This window comes from Micrasema longulum, unplaced genomic scaffold (assembly GCF_059751315.1).
Source record: "Micrasema longulum isolate JH-2025_06_02 unplaced genomic scaffold, ASM5975131v1 h1tg002379l, whole genome shotgun sequence".
NCBI lineage: Eukaryota > Metazoa > Arthropoda > Insecta > Trichoptera > Brachycentridae > Micrasema > Micrasema longulum.
Genome location: NW_028279529.1, coordinates 88,164 through 113,205, shown reverse-complemented (window position 1 = coordinate 113,205; position 25,042 = coordinate 88,164). Strand labels below are relative to the sequence as shown.

Below are 25,042 nucleotides of genomic sequence, written 5' to 3'. Positions count from 1 at the left end.
CACTACACAAGATTTAACAATTGTCTTGTGGTTTTAAAAATTTTACATTAAAATCTGAATATTGTGACGAATACATGTTTATAATAAACAGTTTTTACTCAAATTAAAATAAAAATAAAAAAACTTTGTTTTTAACCACTTGTGTTATATTTTCTAACCGACCGGTTTCGAAGCTTCACAAGCTTCCTTTACGAAGCTATAATTTAGTAAACAATGCTTTGAGTGTGCTTAGATGTTTGTAGATAGAATCACGTAAATGACACAATCAGACTATAAGACAGCAAAATTAAATATTTATGTTAGTTTCTATCACCAACTAAAGAACCCTTTAAACGAATCAAACAATTGAATGTAACTGAGCTTTTTGAACAAGAATCCTTAAAGTTTATTCATAAATTAGCCTTGGATATAATTGGTTGGTGACAAAGAACTTGAATTTGAAAATGAATGTAAATATATTTTTATTATATAAATAAAAGACGAGTGATACTTTAATCCACAAATTGGGAATATCCAGAGACCGGTTTCATCGCTTTTGCGACACCTTCGAGACTGGTATCTTTATTAAGGAGTTCAATGTATTTATACAAAACAGAGGTAAGGATAGATAATTTAAAGTTGTATGAAAGTAAATTAAATAAAGTTATTTTTATCTTAAGGATCATTATCAAAACTTTTTCTTCTGGTTAACTTATGAGTTGATATAATGCTATTTTAATGAGTTTAAGTATTTTAAGTATTTTATTTTATTTTTAGTCTCCTATCCTTCGTGAGTGTGGTTTTGTGTGATGATGATTTCTTTAAAGTATCACTCGTCTTTTATTTATATAATAAATTACAATGAACTTCCATCAAGAATTTTCACTTACAAACCTAAATGTTTTTTAATGTAAACTTGTTAATTTTTCAGATGGGAGTTTCATTTATTATTTACCTTGCTTATTATGTACAAGGTGTGTATTTTTTAAAGTGGATTTTTTCTGCATTTAAGAAGCTTATATTTTCTCTTTTAGTGTTGGGATCAGGAGGGATATTCTATGGTAGACCAATCAGGAACTTAGCATTTGCTCTTGTGTAGTAAACATGTACACTGATAACTCTTTTCAACTCCTCGGTGCGAAGTATACTCGAGAGTGGCTCGATGATTTGGGGGACACATGAACTAAAGTACTCTCTTATGATAGAGAAAATCCAAAAAAAGTTTCTGAGATATCTCTACATGAGAGAGTGCGGGTATTATCCTTAGCTCTACCCGACCGAGTTTCTCCAGGGTATACTTGGCTTCAACAGTTTACAGACTGGAAGGAATGTGTATTTGACTTCACATTTTTATCGATTGTTGCGCGGTGTTATCGATAATTCTGAGATTATGATGAGCATTAGTTTGTATGTTCCTGATAATTACTTGAGATAGCGTCAGCATAGATTGTTTCATTTTTCAAAATACAGGACTAACCTGCCGATGGTTATGCCTGTTTTAAGGGGTACCGCTATGCTGAACAACATCGCTCCGGATGTTGATCTGTTCCATATTTCTGAAGGGGTTTTCCGGAGCAGAATTCTCCTACTATTTTGACAACAGTCTCTTTATATATTTTCTTCTTTTTATAATATGTACGCATTAAATTTTAGTTTGTAATTTATGCATTATTGAAAATAAATGAATTGAATTGAAATTGAATACATAATACGAGGATAATACAAGGATAGTTGAGACTATTAAATCAGGGACTGAAATTATGCAATAATCTTCCAAACGAAACTAGATAATAAAAAAATATGGTATAAATATTGTCATTAATACAAGAGTACGTATTTTGTTAAATGAATGAAATAATACTTAAGGGTTTATAAATAAATTTCAATTAAAAAATAAATAAATTAAGAACGAGCAACTATAAGCTGATTGCCTCTATCTTGTGTTTCTGGTAAAATTATTTAATTTTTTACATGCTATTTGGTCCAATCGGTTTTTGAATGTATTAACAAATAGGGCTGTAATTATTTCTTGAGGCAGATCATTCTATGTATTTTCAGATCTGCTATTGATAAAATGTTCAACTGGATTAAAGTTTAATATTGCCTTCTAGAATTTTATTAAATGTTCTCTAAATGCTTAATGTGAAAATTTCACCAAGTTTGCAGTCATAATACCCAAATAAAATTAAAAATATTGTCATAGATTCGGTTTCTTTTTAAATTATAAAACTAAAATGTTTTAATAATATTTATTTTTAACGTAATACAAAGTGTTTGTAGGTTGGTGCGCCTACTAGTAATGGGTTAACCAGAAATGTTGACCCAGTTTTTACGTTTTATTGCACTCGTGATCACGTCCTATCGCCCGTAGGGCGCGGGTTGGGAAACGGAGTGGCAGGAGGTACAAGGGGGCGGGGGCGGCGATCGATCTAAGTAAGGGTAGTAACTAAGCTCCCTTTCCACTCACAGCCTCTTAAGTTTGATGGCTAGGCCTCATTCTAACGCAGAAATAAAATAACAGTCGTAAAGTCAAAAGAGAAAGACAGAAAATACTTAGTTGAGATAGGAACTTTGAATTGCGGTCGCACTAAGGGTTATGGAATACGTATTTTATATAAAACTCGGGAAAAGTATTTTTATCGACGTAACCGTACGAGCCTGGTGATCAGATGCAGGAAACATAATGATGATAATGAAACTTTTATATTACACATCCTTATTATTCATAAGCGTTAAATTAAAGATAGCTAACAAAGAATAAGATTATACGCTTAATCAATACTCACAGATTCAAAAACTACTGTTACTCAAATGAAAGACATAATCCCTACAATACATCACATATTATTTGTAATATAATCACTAAATCCTCAACACAAAGACAACTTAAACAAATACAAACTAATACCACTTTCGGACAAAGGGATTTTGAGTATTATTCAATTAAAATCTATAACCTACTTCTACTATTTATTAAAACAATTAGTAACGACAAAATGTTTAAAAATGCTATAAAAAAATAGATAGTGAAGCTAGGTAGAAGTAAAAAAGATTGTCTCATTCGCTCAAACCAATATTGAATCAACTACTCCACAAATGTATAGCTTATGTTAGGTTTTTGTTATTTTCATTGTGCGTTTTGTAATATAAATAATATAGATGTACATGTATACCTAGTTTTTAAAACAGTCTGAATATTTTGTTAATTATCTCTGTTAATTAAGTTAGTCTTCTTTGTTTATTCTCAAATGTAAAAACATTTCAAAAAAGTATATTGTTAAGTGTCCTCGGCACGGGTAACCCTAGTGAGGTCACATTATTTTTTTTTGTTTATAGTTTGTAAGAGTAAAATATGAATAAATAAATAAATATTTTAATCTTGTAATTTTTTAAATAATTTATGCATATCCAACTGGTCTGATATTAGTGGTGGGTTTATTTAACGCCAACCTAAATACTAGTCATGGGTTCGAATTCTGATAGGGTGGATGTAAAATATGGATTTTAATAGCAGTTCTATACTGCAATATTTCATTGTTCCTAAAATGGCAGTAAGATTAACTTTACCTTTCATAAAGCAAAAATAATTACGATACGTTGCAATTAGAGTACAAATGCAGTACATTATTTTTAAAATATGTTTTTAATATAGAAAACGATAGATATTACATGAATAATAATACATCGAAAATAGTACATACATACAGTAAAGTTTTTTACAAATTTAATGAAAGAATATGTTACGCAATAGAGAGAAAATATAAAATATTAAATAAAAAAAGAAAAGAAGAGTACTGCAAGAAGTTTGGGGATAAGAAAAAAGCGTAGTAGTGGAGGAGAGGGTTTTTTATGATATAGTTGATTAATTCAAAATTAAATTTATTTCAACAGAGAGAAAAAACATTTTTCAGAAGGGAATATGGAAGTCTAGGCATTTACAGGGCCCATGACCGCCATCGGCTGGTTTATTTTTTTATTTTTTTTTTATTCACACTCTTTATCAAAATACAATTCCATGTTCACTTTGCCCAGCTAACAAGGGTACATACCCCGTTCCAAGCTAGGCAGTTACATTTTAATATATTATAATAGTTAACAAATCAATATAGAGCACAGACAAACAAAATATAAACTTCTCCGGATACACATTTTGATTCATATACATACAGACATACACATATATACACACATATATATATAAATATACACATATATACACATGTAAATACACACATACGTACATACACCCATGCGCATATACATACATAAGTATAAGGTTTAAGTTGCCACTTTACACACTGTGTAACATTCACCATTCTGCCCATGTTTGAACATCCACATTTCTTCAACTCTTCCATGTGTTGACTTTTGTGAAGTGTGTGATAAAGGTTTCAGTTCTTTTACTTCACAAAAGTCAACAGATGAAAGAGTTGAGGAAATGTGGATGTTCAAACACCGACGAATAATAAGGACTATGGATAAAATTGTTTAAAATTTTGAAAAGAAATGACAGATCAGAAATGCCTACTGCTACTACTACGTTATTAAAAAAGCTTAGAGAGTTTTCGAAATTACTTAAAAGCGGAAGAATTGCTTTTTTATTTTAAGTTGAAATTTCAAGTCTGACTGGCTCGAACTTAAATTCTGCATTTCAGGTCAAAACTTGTGTGGTTTCCCTTAATGTTACTTTACTGATTATTTGGTGCGTGAAAGTACATTTTTTATAAAATGAGTTACAAAAAAAACCTGAAAAAACCTTCCAAAAATTAAAAAAAAAAAAACTAATCTGGTCGAAAATTTTCAAAAACTCATTTAAAATCATATCTAGAAAACTACAAAAACCGCAAACACACATGGGGGTGATTCGGACACCTTCAATATGAGGCACTTGTGTATATTTTTACCTTTGGACGTCGCTTCTCTAGCATCTTGTATATTGCTTTATAGATGCCAATTTCTGTAAAATCGTAATTATCATTTCATGTTCGCTTTCTAGTTGGAGTGACTTTCACTTTCTATTTTCCAATATGCCCTATTTTAAGCGTGTTGTGATCTTGATTCCTAGCCATATTCCTAAAAATTGAAACGAGGGCTTTATTTCAAACCGTCCACGCACTTGTAGCTGCAAGACGTGTTGGAATATTTATTGTACTGCCCCTAATTTTTATTTAAAAAATGCTTTTAAATAGTCTAAAATAATAATAAATCCATTCACAAACAGTCCCCAGGCCTTTCTGTCAGATCGGTCCTGAAAACCGGTCCGGATTTTTTTTTTGTAATTTTTACACCTCTTCTTATAGCAGTTAGTTAGTTTAAATGTTTTCCCCTTGTTGAAACAAATAACAATCTAAATAAATCCCTAGACTGGAAATCCAGCCTGTCTACAAACATTTGGGTACACTCAAAGCATTGTTTACTAAATTATAGCTAGGTAAGGAAGCTTGTAAAGCTTCGAAACCAGTCAGTAATAAAATATAAAACAAGTGGTTAAAAACAAAGTTTTTTTATTTTAACTTTAATTTGAGTAAAAATTGTTCATTAATAACATGTATTCTTTACTTCGTAAATATTATTTACAAAAAAGTTTGTTCCATTTAATAAAACTTGTCAAAATAAAGTAAAGACAAATTTATTTAACTTTGCAAATTTCACCCGGTTCTAAAAACCAGTTTCTTTTATGTCACGGTAATATAATGTCAATATTCTTAATATCCTCAAGTCTGAGACTTTTAAAACAAGTTTAAGACGGATTTAAGGAGCAAGTCTAAAGAAAATAGGATGTAATAAATCTCTTTAGGGCTAATGACACCCCTCACATCAAACCAATGGTAACTTTAAACCAAAAGTTCTGACAAAATTCTACGCCTGTTATAAAATTGACATTAATACAACTTTGACGATATTTTAATGGCTGTCTGAGTATAAAATTGTCGCTATTTTTGGAACTTTACTTTGACTTGAATTTCACGGAATGAGTCAACGTATACGACTTAACCTTGATGTGATATAAATGATTTAATTACACCAAATTTGTCAATAAACTCGTTAATGTCCTAACAACTAAAAACATTTTTGAAATAAAAAAAAACTAATTGATACCCTTACAGGAAAAAGTATTTTTAATTTATATGTTGATAAGTTAATTCCTAAGGATTTAAACTGATATAAATTTGTTAGGAACATGGCATATTCAAATAGCTTAATTGATGTACCGTCGTTACTGTAACAAGTGACTTTCAATGTCCCGAACCGCCACTCCGCTTGCGAAATAATGATATGCTGTTCCTCGTTCAGCACATCACAAACTATGGCTTGCATGCAGCAATGTCCCGATTGTGTCATATTGTAAATCTAGACTTTTTTGGAGTAAGTCTTTCTAGATTTAAACAATCACTCAAATAGACTAGATCTTTTCTTGAGGTCATTTTTTTTATCCTAGCTTAATTATTTTTAAAAAGAAAGGTGTTTTTTTTTCAACTATTCATGTCTATAAAAATTTAATGTTGTTTGAAAAAATATCCCTTTTTTTATTACAAGTATTCTTAGGTTTTCAGCTTCTTTTGTTTCCTCTGGTAACTAATTGTACAGATTTAAACACATTTACAATTAATCATAAAACATTGTTTTCTCTTCATTGGTAGTTTTTACTATTTAAAAAATCTTTTTTTTTATGAGTTAAAGATTGCACAAATGACTATTGCTAAATCTCGTAAGAATCCAGATTAATGTGACAAACAATTTCACGGTGTCAAAAATACTGCCTTTATTTGTATTTTTATCTCATCTCTTTTTTTTTTTAACAACAGGTAGCAATTCGACTAAAATATTTTTAGATGAAGATACTTTGAACAAACCTACTTATAAATATGTATCTCAATAAGGACGAAATAATCATTTAAAAAAATATATTCTAGGTACCTGTTTGTTATTTATATTTTCAAATATTAATTATTTATTCATTCATTCTAAATTACACTGATGAAAATGAACTTATTACGGCTTTTAAGGCTATGCCCGTGTCAAGTCATAAAAATTAACAATAAAAATTCATAGTAAAATGGATAAGATTAAATTATAATGACATGTAATACAATAGAATAACAATCTAAAAAAAAGATAAAAGTAATAAATAATAAAATTCCAAAGAATACAATGCAAAAAAATAATCAGAAATAATTTTTCAAATATAAATTATACAAATTAAGATTCACACATAATCAAATATACAAAATAATGGTATCATTAAAATCAACAAAATAATAGAAAAATATGGTAGTATTAAAAAAACGAAATAATAGTATCTATCATTGAAATCAACAGAAAATAATTGAAACGATAATTTAGATATGTTTTCTAGAAACTCACTCATTACCATAGTAAGAAATATAAGAAATAAGAGTAATAAATAATATGCATAATTATAGTACGCACTTAATTAAATAATACAAAAATATATATAGAAAAAACATAAAAACATAAAGATTTATAAAAAGCAAATAAAAGTAAAAGAAAGTATAAGAAACTATAGGAATATTTATTTATTTAGTAATAATTCGGGATTTCGCAAGCGCATGCTTACATTAAAAATTTGATACTTTTTGCCTAGTTCCTAAAACTGACACATCCATTTTTATTTTTAATATTTGTATATATTAACATTTTACAACAAAGATAAAGAACATATTTTTTTTTTTTTTTTTTTAAAAAAAGAAATATTTGCGTTCTTATGATATACCCAAATATTTAATTTTGAGGGCCATTCTCAACGAGTTGTAAATAACTCACTATTAGAAAATGGAATCAAGTTGGGGTAGAGTGGGATTCGAACGACGGACCTTTGGTCCGTGAGTCCGAGACACTAGCCACGGGACCACAACCCGATATATAAAAGATGGTTATATAGAAGTCTAGGCATCTACAGGGCTTATAACCTGTCAATGGCTGGTTTAAGTGAGTTGAATCCAGGGAATTGAATCCAGTCCTTGTCTACAAAAATTTGGACAAACTCAAAATATTGTTGATTTGTATATATGTTATATATACCTATATATATATATAGGTATATCAATAAATAAACAAATAAAATAACTCGTTTTTTGATATTTCTTTTTATGTATATGAACAATATTATGCATAAAGGACCTAAAATCAGCTTAGACAGTACTTCTCGGTACATCTATTTATACCCATCCCCTTAGGCTTTAACCACTCGAGAGTTTAATAATAATCTGTTTCAATTCTGGTTACAAGGTTATGCGTTATACAAACCCTTTCTCTACAGTACATCTAATACCTTCCTAAAACAGATTACCAGATTTAAACTCGTCTTTATGGTATTTATTTTTTAAATTTTCTTTGAAAAATATCTGAAATTTTTTTAATAAAAAAATTGAAAAAACAACACAATTGACCAACGAAGCAATACGCATCGGTTGCGGACTAGGGGAGGGGCTGGGTAAGCGAGTGGTTGTGGTTTGTGAAAGGGATTCCAGTGCAAGGATTGTCTATATTTTTAAATCATAAGAATGTTTTTTTTTTAATTTAAATAAACGAGTTATTGAAAAAAAAAATTTTTTAAATCTGAAATGTTCCTCTGAAGTTTCGCGGTCTGGCACTATAACACCGTGTTTTATAAATGTAAATATTAATATTTGGAGCAAATTTGTTATTTTTAAAATCTTACATTTTGTCAATTTTTTTATGCTCCGACAAATAAATAATTTTGTTTTAAAACCAGTCGGCATATTATTTATAATAAATGTGCATTTAAATATGTGCTTTAAAGGATAAACCACGGGAATCACATTTGACGAAATGTTCAGGAAACAAGATTTTCCAAAATATCATATCTTTTAAACCAAATGAAATAAGTTCAACCTATAAAAAACTTTTTAAGTTAAACAACGATTTTTAAAAAGAATAATACTTCATATTAATATAGTGTATTTAAGACAACTGAGGTTTTTTAAAAATTAAAACAAAGTGGACAACTGATTTGTATTTCAATTTAAAACATTTTTAAAACGAATGTGGATTTTAGTGTTCAAAGCATTAAAAAAATATATTTATCCTTGTTTTATTAACAATTACGTGAAGATGTGTTTGGGCAGTTTCTTAATGTGTGTATCGTTTGGGATGTGATTAAACATTGATGTGAAGTAAACAAACCTTTGGGTTAGCCGTTATTTGATCATTGTGAGAGTTAATTGTAGTTCCGATTAATTAAAGGTCTTTAAGGAGAACTTGGTGTACTGATCAGAAATAAACCATATTCAAACTCTTAGTATGATGCGTGAGTATATTTTTTTCATTATGTACAAATCAGCATTTATAATATTACGTGTTAACAAATAACCCATATCAATTTTTATTATTCAATTAGTAACGTTTTTTTCACTATATATTTGTTTATTTATGCTTTATTAAGTTACTTCATAACATTTTAAGAACTAATATAAACTATTAATAATTTTACAATTTTTTTATCAAAATTTCTCAATTATATATTTTTTCAAATTAATTTTAAATATTTCAATTTTTTCTATTTTTTTTATTTCTTCAGGTAACTCATTGTACAGCTTCAATCCCTTGTACAATGAGTTTTGAGATTCTGTTTTTTACCTCATTGGTAATCTTATCTTTTTTTCACCCCTTGTTTCATATGTATGACATTGTTGGTTAAATTTTATTATTGTTTTTATTTTATTCATCCCCTTAATTCTTTTATGTATAAAAATTGCCACATTATATTAAATTTATTATATGCTAGTGTAACCTTAAAAAACGATACTTTAATATTTAATTATAAAAGCTTATATAAGTTATTTATTTAAAACATTCAAGTTTATTGATGAAAAATATCAGTGAAAATTCTTTGTAATTTATTATAGAAATATAAGACGATTGATACTTCAATTCACTTAAATCACTAAACCAGCTACCGTTTATTTCAAATGTATGGTTTTTTGGATCATTCGTCTTTTGTTTCCATAAAAGTCATGTGTTTATTTAAGAACAGTAACAAAGCTTATAATATTTTTATAGACACATAAAAAAACATTGAATACTAACGGGGCCAGTAATCCTTTGTACCATTATAGGGAAGGAAAAAAACTGAAGAGAAAATATTACAACAATAGGGAATAATCACATAATACGAATACCGATAAATGATATTTGAAATGGATTTAGAAAAATTAATTGTGTTTTCAAAATCAATTTGGATATTCTGGAGAAATATTTTCATACATAACTTTAAAAAATAAATTATTAAAAAATATATCCCCACAAAAAGGTGACATGTTTGACCTTGTTAATTGTTACCTGAAGATTTGTGACGATGTTCTGTTAAAATTTAAACGGTCGCAAACAAAGTTCAAAATTTACCCAAATCGTGTCATATTTGGGGAGTGGCTAATGCAATGGATCGTTTTCAATGGAAATCAAAATTAAAAGTAGTAAAAATAATATTTTACTCGACTGTATTCAATAGACCCTTATAAATTTAAACTTGTAAAAAAAGGTGCCATTTTCTTATTATAAAGAGAAAAAAATTAAGTATGGAAATAATTTAAATCAATAAAATTGAAAAAAAGAAGTACATAAATTATAAAATGTGAATAAAATAAAAGTTACAGGTTTTTGCAAAAAATATTTAAATAGTAAAACTTTTATCTTAGATGCAAATACTCAGTGCTTTAAATATATCAAGAAACCGTTAAGCTAATTTGGCATAATATCGTACATACGTGCGCGCAGATTATTTATCAATCAGAAATGAATGAATTCTTGATTAAACTTATTTCACGGCGGCTTTTTACAAATGTTATTTGTTAGTATAGTACTTGTATTTTGATGAAGATTTATATGTTCTAAAATTTAACATTTGCATTCAAAGTTTGTGCATTACAAAACATTTTTTTATTGTTTTTCTGATACTTATACGTAATACGGTTATAATGATTGTGTTGTTTAAATTATAATAAGCTATTTAATTTACCCGAGGGTGAGTACATTTAGAAAATACGGAAGCCATACCTTCACTATGACGTTATTATAGTTGAAGATTAATTATTCCGAGCGATCAAGAAGATACACTATCGACCCTTTATCTTTGAGTTTTAAAATAAACACATCGATAGATTTTGAAGGCGCTCATACCTCACGGTTCACATTACACATATCTACGTACCGAAAGTGGCGAAAATCATGTGCCCTTTTTGCTTTTTCATTAAAATTTTAAATCGTTTAGAGGTGGCTACTTTTTATCACAGAAGTCTATTTAAAATTAAGACAGCACAGCCAACGCAGTTAAATGACAACACCTTGTCAGTATGTTAAGATATATATAATAACCGATATGGTTAAGAATTGAAAATTCGAGGTAGTTTTGGTGTATGCGACATACCATTTGACGTTTCATGCGCCGAGGGGTGCAATGGCAACTTTTGGTAGAAACGTTTTTTACAATAAAATATTACAATTTTATTTTTTTCGTCTATAGTGCCATATCTTACTAAAAACATATCTCGACACGACCGTAGAGCCGGCTTCGTAATACTGAGGTAGATAGAGATATTAGAAAAGTTGGGTTTATATTTTAACCATATAGATATCTATCATATAGGATTACAATAATTTAAAAATAGTGTATCGAAAACTTTTGAATTAAACTCCCGTTGGTCCCTTTTTCTCTTATATCACTCAAATTACATACATTAATATTATTATTATAAATCAAATTTCTCTTTTGAAATTTGTATTACTACTAAAATCGCTTTAATGAAATTTTATCGACTTCTCTTGGTTTAAAATCTTCTTATATTGCTTTTTCAAATTTTAAAGAATACTTGCTATACTTGTTATTCCTTCTTTATTTATTTTTTCTCTGCTGCATTGGTATGTTTTTATACTTTTAAACTACTTTTAATTACTTATATTATATGATTAAATAAAATCAATATACTGCTGCTCTTACTATAATGTGTCATAATTTTGAAGATGTTTTTTAAATTGATTTAAATTTATTGTCTTATATTTTACTTAAAGATTCTTCTCATCGTTTCTTTGAATCCCTTAAAATAAATGTGTATATTTATGTTTTTCCTTTTTTTAAAAAATGTTATTACTATTTTATTTTATTTTTACATCTGAGCATGTTTTTCACTCTTTATTTCAATTCTTAATTTTTAATTACTCTTACAAATTTTCTTCATTTTTAATATTATTTCCATTTGTAAATACTCACTACAAACTACAAATTTTAAAATATCTTTTTTTCACTTAAATTTTAATTTTATAACAACTTTCATTTATGTTTTTCTTTTTCGTCTCTTTTTTATACTTTCATAATTAACCTTACATATAATTGCTTTATAATATGGCAACTTCACTGGTCCATTAGAATTTAGTCTAATTGTGAAAAATATTAAACTTTGTAACTGTACTGTATGTTTCCTAAATAAAAGAAAATAAAAATAAAAATAAACTTTTTTGGTACACACCGATGAAGATAGCGTTTGACTTTAGTGATCCAGAAAATCACAAATGTGTGGTGATCTTAATTTTTTTTTAATCAATGGTAAACTAGAAATTTCTAAATTTTTTGTCTTAGCTTTAATTTTCTTTATTTGCATTTTATTCAATTGTGCCTGTGTGTATAATAAAAAATGGTGCTTGCCATTTTTTGAATGAATTAAGTCCGTTAATTATTAAATAAATAATGTGACATTAAAACATTTAAAAAAAATCTTTACAACGCATACTTAATGTGATAAAAAAGCGATATTAAGTTGAAATTATTCAAATGACTATCGCATGCTTGCCAGGAAAACTTTAGTAAAGCGTTCAAGTTTAAGGATTATCTTCAATTTTTATTGAAAACTTCTAAAAGTTATAGAAAGCAATGAGAAAATGTTTTTATTCCAGAGAAAAGACTTTTGGAAGTATGAACATAATAAGTGGCAACGTGTTAATTAAAACTTTTAGAACAGTATTTCTCAGAAAAAAGCTTATTATTTTTCTTGGCTAGTGCTTTAATCTTTGTTTTCAGTGAATATTCCCAAACACATTAACGTATTGAAAGGTTCTTAAACAATTTTTTAAAATTATAAATTTCCACATTTCAAAATACTTGTAATTAAATTATCCTTTTATTTTGGCAAAATATTACAACACAAAACCATTGATACATTTTTTAAATTTATAAATAACTTGTTATGTTAATTACGGAAAATATTATCAATTAGATTTTCATAAAAACGTAATCATAATGACGTTAGATTAAGTATGAGTTTGTTTTCATGATTATGTGACGGGACGGTGCAAGTGTGTACTCATATTTTATTTCAAACAACCCCATAACGCCATCCCTCCGTTGAGTTAGGGAGGTTAGATAAGATAAAATATTTTATTTCATTGTATTGCAATTGCATCGTTTTTATTTTTAAAATTTCTAATGATTCTAATAATTCAACGCATTTTATATTGTGGCCAGCTTTATCCTCTCTATTGTGGATCAGCTTGTTCTAAGAGGTTTTTGTTTAAATATAAGTGCTTTTTATGATTGATGTATTGACAATAATTTCAATATGCATATTTTTTCTTATTTTATTGGTGTACACAGTACAAATGCGGTTTTGTAAACATAAACAACACAAATACATTGAACATTATAACCAAAATATTAGAACTAAAAGATAGTACATTAAAATAACATTAACTAATTATTTAACAGCTAAAAAATACAAAACAAATGGGTAGGTGGTACAAACGGTTTTTTAAATTTATCTGTATTTTATTTATTAAACTTTTTGTACATAGTGTAAATTGTACATAAGCGAGCCTATTGCTAAATTGCAATTTCTTCCAACTGACGAATAAAATAAAAGTGTTATTCATAAAATTCAAGTTACAAAACATACTCAATAGAAAATAAAATGAAAAGCTAAAGATATACATAAATGGAAATAACTTATGGGAAATAATAAAAGGAATAAAAAAGAAAGAGGAAAAAAAGATTGACTAAGGGAGAGAAAGGAGATAGTTTTTTAGACGTGATTAAAACTGAGATAATGTAGAAATATCTTTGATAGTGGATGAGAGATGATACCACAGTCCAGCCGCATGGACACCATATAAGTTAGAGAAAACAAAGAGAAATTGTGGATGGGATGCTTCGAAAATCCGAACGAAGAGGTAAATCGTGAACTGACAAGCGTTGAAAATTTTTACGGAGGTATATAGGTGCGTTAGAACGACGAAGTACAGGTACAGAAGTGTGAGGGAAAGATAATCTCTCCGCTGTCTAATTTTGAGCCATTTCATTTTTTTTTTATTTTATTAAAAACTTTCATAAAAGGTACATGTTTTTTTTAATTCTATAATTAACTACTTTTACACATCTATTAAATGTTATCACTGTAACTCTCAAAAAAAAAACTTACTCTAGTGCTTGGAGAGTGACTTACACTGTTGTAGTTGTTTATTTATAAGAGTTATAGTATGTAATTTTAAATATGAGTACATGAGAAAAAAAAACATGGGATATTTAAAGAAAAAACATAAAACATTCATACTAGTTAAAATTTAACGTAGTTTTTACACGTGTTCAAAAAAGTTCTTTAGATTTACTTAAAATTTATTTAATGATGTATTATTTTGAAAAGTTTTTAGTTCATTGGAAAGATTATTATAATTTTTTACACCTTTAAAGACAAAGTTATTTTGACCATGACTTGTGTGGAATTTAGGAATTTTAATATTATGTTGGTATTTGAGTGACTTATTCATCTCAAATTCTTTTATTTTTTCTTCTTTATAAATTTGTATACGTTAAATATATGTAATTGCCTACGATAATCAGAAATGTCGTCATATTTCCAAAACATATGTTTTAAACTTTATTTTCATTATGTAAATTAATGAAATACTTTAAAAACAAAGACAAAGAAGTATTTCAGAAATGTGTTGAAAAAATCGTTAGTCACTTTCTTTCTTGGTATTGTCGCAATGTCCTGCTATTTAAGGTTCCTATTTAACTGTTTTATATAATGATTTCATTAATTGCAATGTGAGCATAAGTGTATATTAGTAAAATGATGTAAATTGATGTTTCCCTTTTCTATGAAAGAATTAAAAAATTTAATGGTCGAAACAAAAACCAACTGTTAGAGATACTCACACAATTCTGAACTGTCCATAATAATATCAAATTCTATTCGAGCACTTCCTTGTAAAAGTTTTCCGTTCAAGTGAAAGAGCATACTTTATTAGGATTTTAAAAATGTATTCAGTGAACAGTTACGTTAATGAATAAAATTCCGGACTTAAATACCATTCAGGCAAATGAATAACAGCCCTGCGAATCTGTTTAAAAGGTCTGTATTTCCGTAGCACAGTCGTATTGTGTATCTGAAATTCAACTTATTGCCTTAACTATTAAGGCTGTGAATGTTTCATGAGGCTTCAAGCCAACACTCTTGTAGGGCAAGGGTGTAGAATAAACGCCACCCCCTCCTCCCACTCGGACCAAAGGATACATCCCTTTTCCATTAATATTCATGCTCACGAGTGTTGGTATTCACTGATTGGAAATTTATTAGGGACCGAACTGGTTTTTGATATAGAGAAATAGTTATTTGATCTACTTACACTCTTTCGATAAACTAAATAGATTTATTTGGGGGTATTTTAAAAGAAGAAACGGTATCTATCTGTTTAATTGTAAAACGTTATTTAAAAAAATCCATTAATTTTAAGTGGCCACTTAAACCAGCCATTGACAGGTCATAAGCCCTGTAGATGCCTAGACTTCTATTAATACCTTCTCTTAAATGTTTTCCATCTCTGTTGTAATAATTTTTTTTATTAATTCTGTTTATTTACTGTTTTTTTAAGTAAATTATAAATATTCGTTCATTTTTAAAATAGTTTAAAATAACAAATTACGACAGGGATGGAGAACATTTTTAAGAAGGGAATATGGAAGTCTAGGCATTTACAGGGCTAACGAACTGTCATTTGCTGGTTTAAGTGGCCACTTTACACACTGTGTAACATTTACCATTTTAACTATGTTTGAAAATCCATATTTTTGTTCTTGATTTGCTATATTTACTTAGATACGTTTACAATATGGCATTTTAAGTATTTTTTATATTATTGCTAAGATTAATTCACAGTATTCATAATAAATTAAACATAAAACAACTTTGTTTTCAACCACTTTTTTTTTCTACCGACTGGTTTCAAAACTACACAAACCTCTTTATCAAGGTATTTTTTTATTTTTATTTATTAAGGAAAAACAACAGTTGTTATATAAGAATAAAAAATATAAAAAAATAGTACATACATTCAGTTAAATTTTTTCACAATTATAATGAGAGGAGATGTTACATAGTAAAGAGAAAAATAATATATTATATAAGACATGAGAAAAAAAAAGAGCTCTTAAGAAGGTTAAGGGATAAGCAAATAGAGTGGAGGAGTGGAGGAGAGGGATTTTCATAATATAGTTGACTAACTCAAAATTTTTATGTTATAATAAAATAAGCATAATTAAAGGAACATAAACTTATTACACAATGAAAAATGTTTTATTTTACAGTGTTTCTAAAAGTTTTTTTTTATAATTAACTAACGAATTTTATTTAATTTTATTCTAACAATGATTACTAAATATTGCATTGAACCTACGGAGCTGGTAAGTTAAGTCTTTTTGTCTTATTGTTCTTTTTAAGATAAATAAAGAAAGTGTGAACTGTGATAGGTATGATCTTTAAAACTAGAGAGTAGTGGACTTAAAAAATATTGTTTATTTGGTTATTCATGATTTTTTTCTTATTATGAATCGCTTTTTTAATTTCTTAGATTTCCAAATTGTCTAATTTTAATATTTTATTTTCAACATGAAAAACTTTTAATCCAGCCTCTTTAATAAAATTATAATTATTTTCTATCACATGGTTTTCAAATTCAGAAAAATGATTATAATTTATATACTTACTTACTATACTTATTTATGTACTTATTTTTGCACCACAACAGGCCAGGAGGCTCAATTACAGTGGTGAATTACATAACAGAATACCCAGGCTTGAGAAAAATCAAATTTTAATTTTTGTGTTCTCACCGGGAATCGAACCCGGAACCTTCCGTGCGTGAGTCAAGCGTCTTGACCACTACACCACGGAGGTCGCAAGGCATTTAAGCACCTACGCGTTCTTTTACTCTAATATTAAAGTATTTTTTTTGTTTTTCTCTTATAGATTGAATCGCATTTTTTTTTCATTTTAAAATGTATTATTATAATATATTATCTTCTTTTCTTGTAATAATGGTTCGCAAACATTGCGGCCCGTAATAGGTTTATTTATTTTTATAATTATTTAAAAAAAAAAATATATAATTTATAATTTGCAATATTCAATCAATTATAACTTATACAATGCAATAATTAAACAATTAATGAATTCAATCAACAAACTTATAAATTCTTGCGAATATCCCACGATTTTGCAATTGCTCTTTTCAAGTAGCCTGTGCTTGACAAATTCTTCAAATTTTTTTTTAACAAAGCCCGAATATCAAAAGGTACTTTGCTATAGAAGCGTATGCAGTTTAAGGCAAAAGAATTACTATTTTTTTTCCTGTGTAGTAGTGGGCAAAACTTATTTATTTTTATTTATTTCATCCCTTAACATATTTTAGTACCTAGTTAATTTAATTTTTATGTTTATTTTTTAATCGTTTTAAGCATTTAATGAATGTGTTATATAATTTATAGGTTTATTTTTTTTTCTAAATCGTGGCTAAAAAGTATTGTTTGCGTTTATTATGAAACAGTGCTTTCTGATTTTCTTGTAATATTAATTTTTAAAATAACATATTATTTAATTTGATTTTTACATTGATTATTAATTGTTTTAAACTTCTTTTGAATGTGTAATATAATTTTTAGGTTTAATTTTTGTTTCTCAATCTTGGGTAAAAAGTATTGTTTGCCGTTATTTTATCGATTTTTTGTAAAAGGCATTTTTGCCGTACATGTTAATACAATAAAATGAAATAAAACCATGAAAATCTGTACTTCGTTTGAAGTCATTAATATTTTTGTGCACGAACATAAAATTTTCATAAATTGCAGTATACTTGTATCTGACATTTACCAAAAAATATATACATTACATGCAAAGTTAAAATGATTAATAAAAAATGACTTAAATGAAATAATATGGAGGTGTTTCACATTCTTAAGCTTTGAAAAATATGACCCTAATAAAAAATCCAATATCGTTTTAATAAAGCCTACTTTTTTTATTTAAAAATCAACCAATCGTGTAACTTGCAATCTATTAGCCCCCTCGTCATTTTCCCAAACTCCCATCCCAATCCATTTTCAAACATATTACTAAATATTACTAACCTAATTTTTAATGCATGTTTGTACACGGTGGTGGTCATATTCTCCTGAACTCTGCATGTAATTTACGCATTTGTACATTAATTAATTTATTTAACTTTTTATACATAATGTTATTTGTACATTGGGAGGCTTATTGCCAAATGGCGATTTCTTCCAACCAACCAATAAAATGATTTTGTTATTTTTATAATTCAAGTTACAAAACAATCAATAAAAAATAAAAATTAAAAAGCTAAAGAAATAAAAAATAGAAATAAACGTATTTGTTTATAAATTATCTTCAATCAAAACTATTGCCAAAGGGAAAAAGGAAAAAAGAGAAAAGAAGAAAGGAAGAGAGATTGAGAAAGAGAAAGATGTTTCTTCAGACAAGATTTAAACAGAGATACTGTAGTAACATCTTTGATGGTGGAGATGATTCCACAGTCAATTCGAATGAACACTGTATGAGTTAGAGAAGAAAGAGGAATTGTAGATGGGTTTTATGAGATTGCCCTGAGAATTAGAACAAAGTGGCTAACCATAAATTGATATGCGTTGAGATTTTTCACGCAGGTATATAAAAGCGTTAGAACTATGAAGTACATTGAACATAAGTGAGAGGGAGTGAAAGTCTCTCCGCTGTCTAATTTTGAGCCATTTCAGTTTCCTCCGATTGCATATTGAAAGTGTATTTTAGCGTTTGCATATTGGTATAGTGAATATCCTAACGAAAATACGAGTTCGCCTCGAAACCAGACATAGAAAGTCAGCAAGTGGTTCAACACTAATATTAACTAACAATAATTAATATCTTAGACGGTTGATCAATCAAATCGCTTGACTTATATATGTAAAAATAAAGCATTATTACAGTAACTACTTATCGAAACCATGATAAATATGAATATATTCATCGGATTCATTGCATTTGATATGTATCGTATGATATTTGAACAAGTCACAAAGCCACCACAAAGCCTTTCTAAAAAAAAACGATCGCTCACTTTGAGCGCCTAAATTCCGTGACTAGGCAAAAAGCACAACACCTCGTTAATTCGAGTTGAGGGAACGTTGGGCGCTATGACCTGGATTCTTTTATCCGAATACATACCTACCATAATACATAATACTGGACGTTGCTACTTATGTACTCTATTAATCTAGCAATATTTCAGGTGAAAACAAATTATTATTGACGATAAATAAAGACTATGAGCAAAAAAAACTGGTTTTACGGTGCTTAAAATATTTTTTTTTATTTTGTTATTATTTTTATTTATTATAATTTTTCTTCGCATTTTACAGGTATACATAAGTTACAAATACAAAAAAAACCATTACATTAACACAAAAGAATCCCACAAAGGCATGGTCTGTGTGTGAGTATGCATTTTATTTTAAAATGAAATAAAGTCTACTGGAAGAATACGATAGATGTCAAAAAGCTAAAAAATGAGTGCTAATTGAGAACACAATTGTTTTGTCGCAAATTATGAGAAAATTACAATAAAGCACATTCTATTGATTAAAAGAGAAGCTATTTAAATCTGCTTTTTTTTCATTAATAACTTCAGCAAAAATTTTAATCGAAAAAAATTCAATTTATATTGAACGACTAATATTAATTAACTCTATCATATTGTCCTTCCGAATCGCATAAAACAGTTTTGGATCTATGAAAAATAACTGTTTTTACCCGAGTCTGAATTTACAATAAGGGATTTCAAGCAAACTTTTCAATCTTTCACAAGATCTATTAACAGTTTTAGGAAATAAATATTGGCGCATATAATCATATTTTAGACATTGATGGCAATAGATTTTCCATAGCTTCAAAATTTAAGCTATTTGAAACAATTGGTTGGAGAGAAAAGCTGAATTTTTATAAAGTATAATTTTAATAATAAGTTTTTTTACGGTTTCAAAATGCTTAGTATGATTATTACAGGCTCCTCCCCATGCAATAATTTCATAAGAAAGAGACGACTGTCTGTACCAGAGCATAATAAACCATTTTGCTAGTGTTTGGATGAACATAAGTTAAACGTTTGTAAACATAGGTCAAATATCTCAATTTGTTAACAATTTTTTCGTTACTCTTAAATATTTTATCAACTTTTCAGTTTTCATTTTTTCACAGTTATAACATATATCAAGCTAACAGTATTTATCATGAAACATAATGTTAAGGTCAGAAGAAGAGGTTGAGGATTCAAAATTGTAAAAAGGTATGAATTTCAGTTTCAGTGGTGCAGAACAGCGTTTATTTGGTACTTTTAAAAACATATTATCATTGGTAACTCACTAAGTCTAAGGCTTTTTAGCGGGACACAATTTTTTAGAACAGGTTTATTTTGCACAATTTTATATGTATCTATTTATTACCTTTAAACAGTCACTATAAAGCATTTAGCAGATATTTCTTCAGTTCTTTTTTTAAAATTAAAGATCTTCTACGTTAAAAATGGTTTGCAGGAGATCATAGGATTAACGTAAATATTCTGGAAAAAGTAAAAATCTTGTTAGAAAATGCATTTTGATAACCTACGTATTAAAAAAATAAATTGTTTGGCTTCTTTTTAAAAAAATGTTTACCACAGCCTCCTTAGTGTAATGGGTGTAAAGTCACTTGACTCACGCACGGAAGGTTAAGTTTGATTCCTTGTAAGAAGACGAAACTTTAATATTGTTTTACTCAAGCTTTAGTATTCTGTGCAGCAATTAACCACTTTAATTGGGCCTCCTTGCCTTTGCTATTTTTTTAAAGCTTTTACTCTCCTTCAAAACTCTATTTAGTTTTTTATTGAATTTGAGGATTTAAACATGTTTTTTAAACAGTTATATTTTAATAATCAATGGATTCATAAAAATATAATTACATCAAATTAAATTTATATTTGAAGCACTAACTTGTGGTTATACTATACTTTATATAATTGGTACACACATTATTTTTATTTTTATGTTTTTTATTACGTTATATTTGTTTTTTATTTTATATTATACTATATTATTTATGTTTAAGTAACATATATTCTTGGCATACAAATATACTTTATATTTGTACAATAACGATTATTCATTTCTTACATTTGATTAGCTAGGCATTTATAATTCAGTAGTTTTAGTTTTTTTTGTTATTGTCATATTAGTATAGAACAACTTATGCTTTAAAAGATAAAAAATCTCCATCTTAGAACAGGCTGAGCCATGTTAGATGGAGACTATCCTAAACAAAGAACACAGCGTTTTCATTTTTTTTTCACTAGTTTTATATAGATTCCCAGTTGTTAAACATGTATACTTATTTTATGCAATAAATTTATACATTATAATAAAATAAATATAAAACATCTTCAAAATTTATATTTGAAACACTAACTTTGTGGTTATTCATTATAATAAAATAAATAAAACTACTTTGTTTTTAAAAATATTTTTTTTCTACAAACCGGTTTCAAAGGTAGACAAGCTTCTTTGACAAGGTAGACTTATCTAGTGAATCTTATCCTATTTTATTTTGACAGTGATGACCAAATATAATCGAATAAATAAACATCTAAACTTATGGAGCTAATAAATCAAGTCTTTTTGTCATGTTGTTATTTTTTTGTACTATGTTTACTTACTCTAGGTTCGTTTGTTTTTTGCATATTCATGTTTTACATGTAGGTTATTTTGTCCGAGAATAAGTTTAATGTAATTAATGTCCTAGGAATATAATACAAACATGTATTTGTATAAAACGAAATGTTTTAAAAACAACCTAAAAACGAGAGTGCACGCTGATGTTGATAGATTAGACGTTTGAGGTTCAAGGTGCGTTTTAAGGTGCCTTTTTTAACCTCTCGCTTGATATAAATCGGATACGAAATTATCATGAACAAAAAGCTTTGTCTATGGATCATGTTTTTATATACAAAGCTACCATTAGTCTATTTGACATTGCTCTGTGACCGCAATCTCTTCTTAAGCCCTCTGTTGAGAGCTAATGCGAACCTTGAGTTTCAGTACAATAAAATATTACTAGGAAAGCTGATCTGTTTTTTTTTTTAAAGGAGTTGATTATTTTTTGCCTTGCTTATCATGTACAAGGCTTACTGCAAACGGTATGTTTCTTCTAGCTACTCTAACCATAGTGTGAGGATCTGGCGTGATAGTCGGCTGTGATCCTGTTAAGGAACTTCTCCGCGTTTGTTTTAGGAAGAAGAAACCGCAAAAAAGTAATTCAGGAAAAGTTTAACTATTTAAAAAAAATTACCCATTAAAAATATCAACACAAAAAAGTGTTTTTACACTAGAATAATTAAACGTAATTGTGCAAAACGCAGCCAGTCTATAATTTTGTAAAAATAATATTATGGTGTTATCAGGTGCAGTAAGATTAATTCTATGTTTTGCTAACAACAGTCAGACCGTTTTCATACAAAAAACTGTAATAATCACCTTTTGAAAATAGTCCTGATTACGAAAACGGCATTTTTCAATTTGCAGAAAACACCACAGCACTAGAAAAATCTTACGGTACAGATGTTGATGGGAAGATTTATGCATCCAGAAATCTAGTTCTCTTAAATAAATTAAATTTGATAAGTACGTGAGTATTTTAATTGCATAAATTCTGCAATTTTTAAATATCTGTAATTTAAAAAAATGTTTTAATACAGAATTTCCCGTCATACGTTCAAAGTTTGAATGAGGTTTTGTTTAATATCAGATCTGGCCGTTTTCTTCAAAATGCATAATTTAAGATTTGTGGTTAACTGGACTTAAGAGATACAACACACATACCTAATTGAACTATTTTGAAAGTTATTATAACAAATGAATTAAGTGGTTCTTTACGATTCGGTAACCTTATATAAATATAAAATAATATGCTCAATACATGTCATAATGACACAACATAAATCAGAGTTTTACTAGAGCTGGCTATTTTCTGCTAAATGTACATTTTCGGTTGTGGGGTCAGCCAGACATTAAAAATCATCAAAACGCATCAAATACACACTTGAAATCTTTTTGGAATCATAAAAAAAATGCATGAATGCATTATTTATTATTTGTCACAGTAAAAACATTATAACTGTTGTATAAATTTGACTATTTACTCATTTAACAAAAGTGCTATTATCTTAATTTAACTTTTCCATGGCTGGCTACTTTCTGTGTAGCTAAGTTCAATTTATAGTCCCTGGACTGGCATTTAAAACGTTAGACTGGCCATCTTATCGTCACGAAACTTAGGGTTGGTATACCAATGCAGTGCTTTATGCACCATTAGATGCGGATGAATAATGATAAAAAATGGATTTATTTGTGAAAATTATATTATTCGTAATTTAAATGAAGATTTGAAGCTCACATTGTATTTCAAATGTTTTTTATGGCTGCAATACATTTTCCTTTTTCCGTAATTTTGCGTGAAAGTAGCTACTGCGTCAAAATCACCCACAGGACTGTTTTATTTATCCGCTTGGACACGGAGTTATTAAGATTGATCTTGTATATGCAACATAGAAGAAGAAAATGGAATAAATATAAGTAACATCTACAAGGGTTATGATTTGTCAACAGCTGATATAAGTGATCACTTTGTAACATATTCAGTTTTGCTTTGTTATGAGGAAGCCGGGTTCTTAATGTCTAATATTTATGTATTCGCCATCTTCCTTGAATATAATGTTGAATCTGCATTTTCCTTGTTACTTATAGTACTCTTCGGGTAAAAATATAACGCATTATTTTAAAACGCACTAAAAAATAGTTCAAACCAGTTTAAGGTTTCAAAAAAACTCGTATTTCGTTATTTAAAAAATGAAATAGAATATTTTCGTAGTTTTGTGGCAGAATTGATGTGTTTACATTGCAGTATTAGGGTCCCTGGCAAATCCGGTTTATCCGGGAAAATCCCTCGGTATTTCTCTCACGCCTAACGCATTCTGTTAATTTATTGTCTCTGAATGTTTGCCTTAAATAAAATACTGGAAGGGTTGTAAATAGGAGACTAATACATTCTTCCTGACCAGAATGATGATTCGGCCTGTTGCTCTAACCCCATGGATGGTCTGTGCATTTACAAGGCAATGAAAATACAAGGTTTTCCCTTACTGTCCTAAAAACACTCGCGCGTTACGGTGCTGTGTAGTCACTACACATTAAAAAAATAAGAGATTTAAAAATGGTATATTTATAGGGAATGGCTTTAATCAACCATAATTTAATTCAACCATGATAATATTTTAAACCTAACTGCTGAAAACATGAAAAAACCACTGGGTATCGCTAACGACTCAGGCGAAACGTGCACCCGCGCCAACTTGCCGGAGCTACTAAGTAGCTAGTACTGTACTACGTGACTGGACATGTAGTGGACGTGTAACTCCAGTTGTTATTGGTATTCTGTGAATATATTTTAGATGATATTTTTAATTTATCCGCGATTTCCGATGAAATGCTTTCTTTTTGTCTAATAAATACTTATAATTTAACAACAAATTATTTCAGTCGATACGTAAATGTGTAATGGAGGAATACTGAAAATCTAAACCCAATATTTATTGTATTTATAAAGATATTAAAGTTATTAGACGCAATGTGTACTAGCTATACATCACCGGGGAGGGAGTGTTATATTTCATAATAAACTAAAAA

The 25,042-nt window shown here is 28.2% G+C and overlaps 1 protein-coding gene across 1 annotated transcript in view; it reads left to right on the top strand.

The window, feature by feature from the left end:
- Positions 1-25,042, top strand: part of LOC148272319 (uncharacterized) — an 80,620-nt gene that overhangs the window by 55,059 nt on the left and 519 nt on the right. The gene's annotated exons all lie outside the window — the stretch shown is intronic.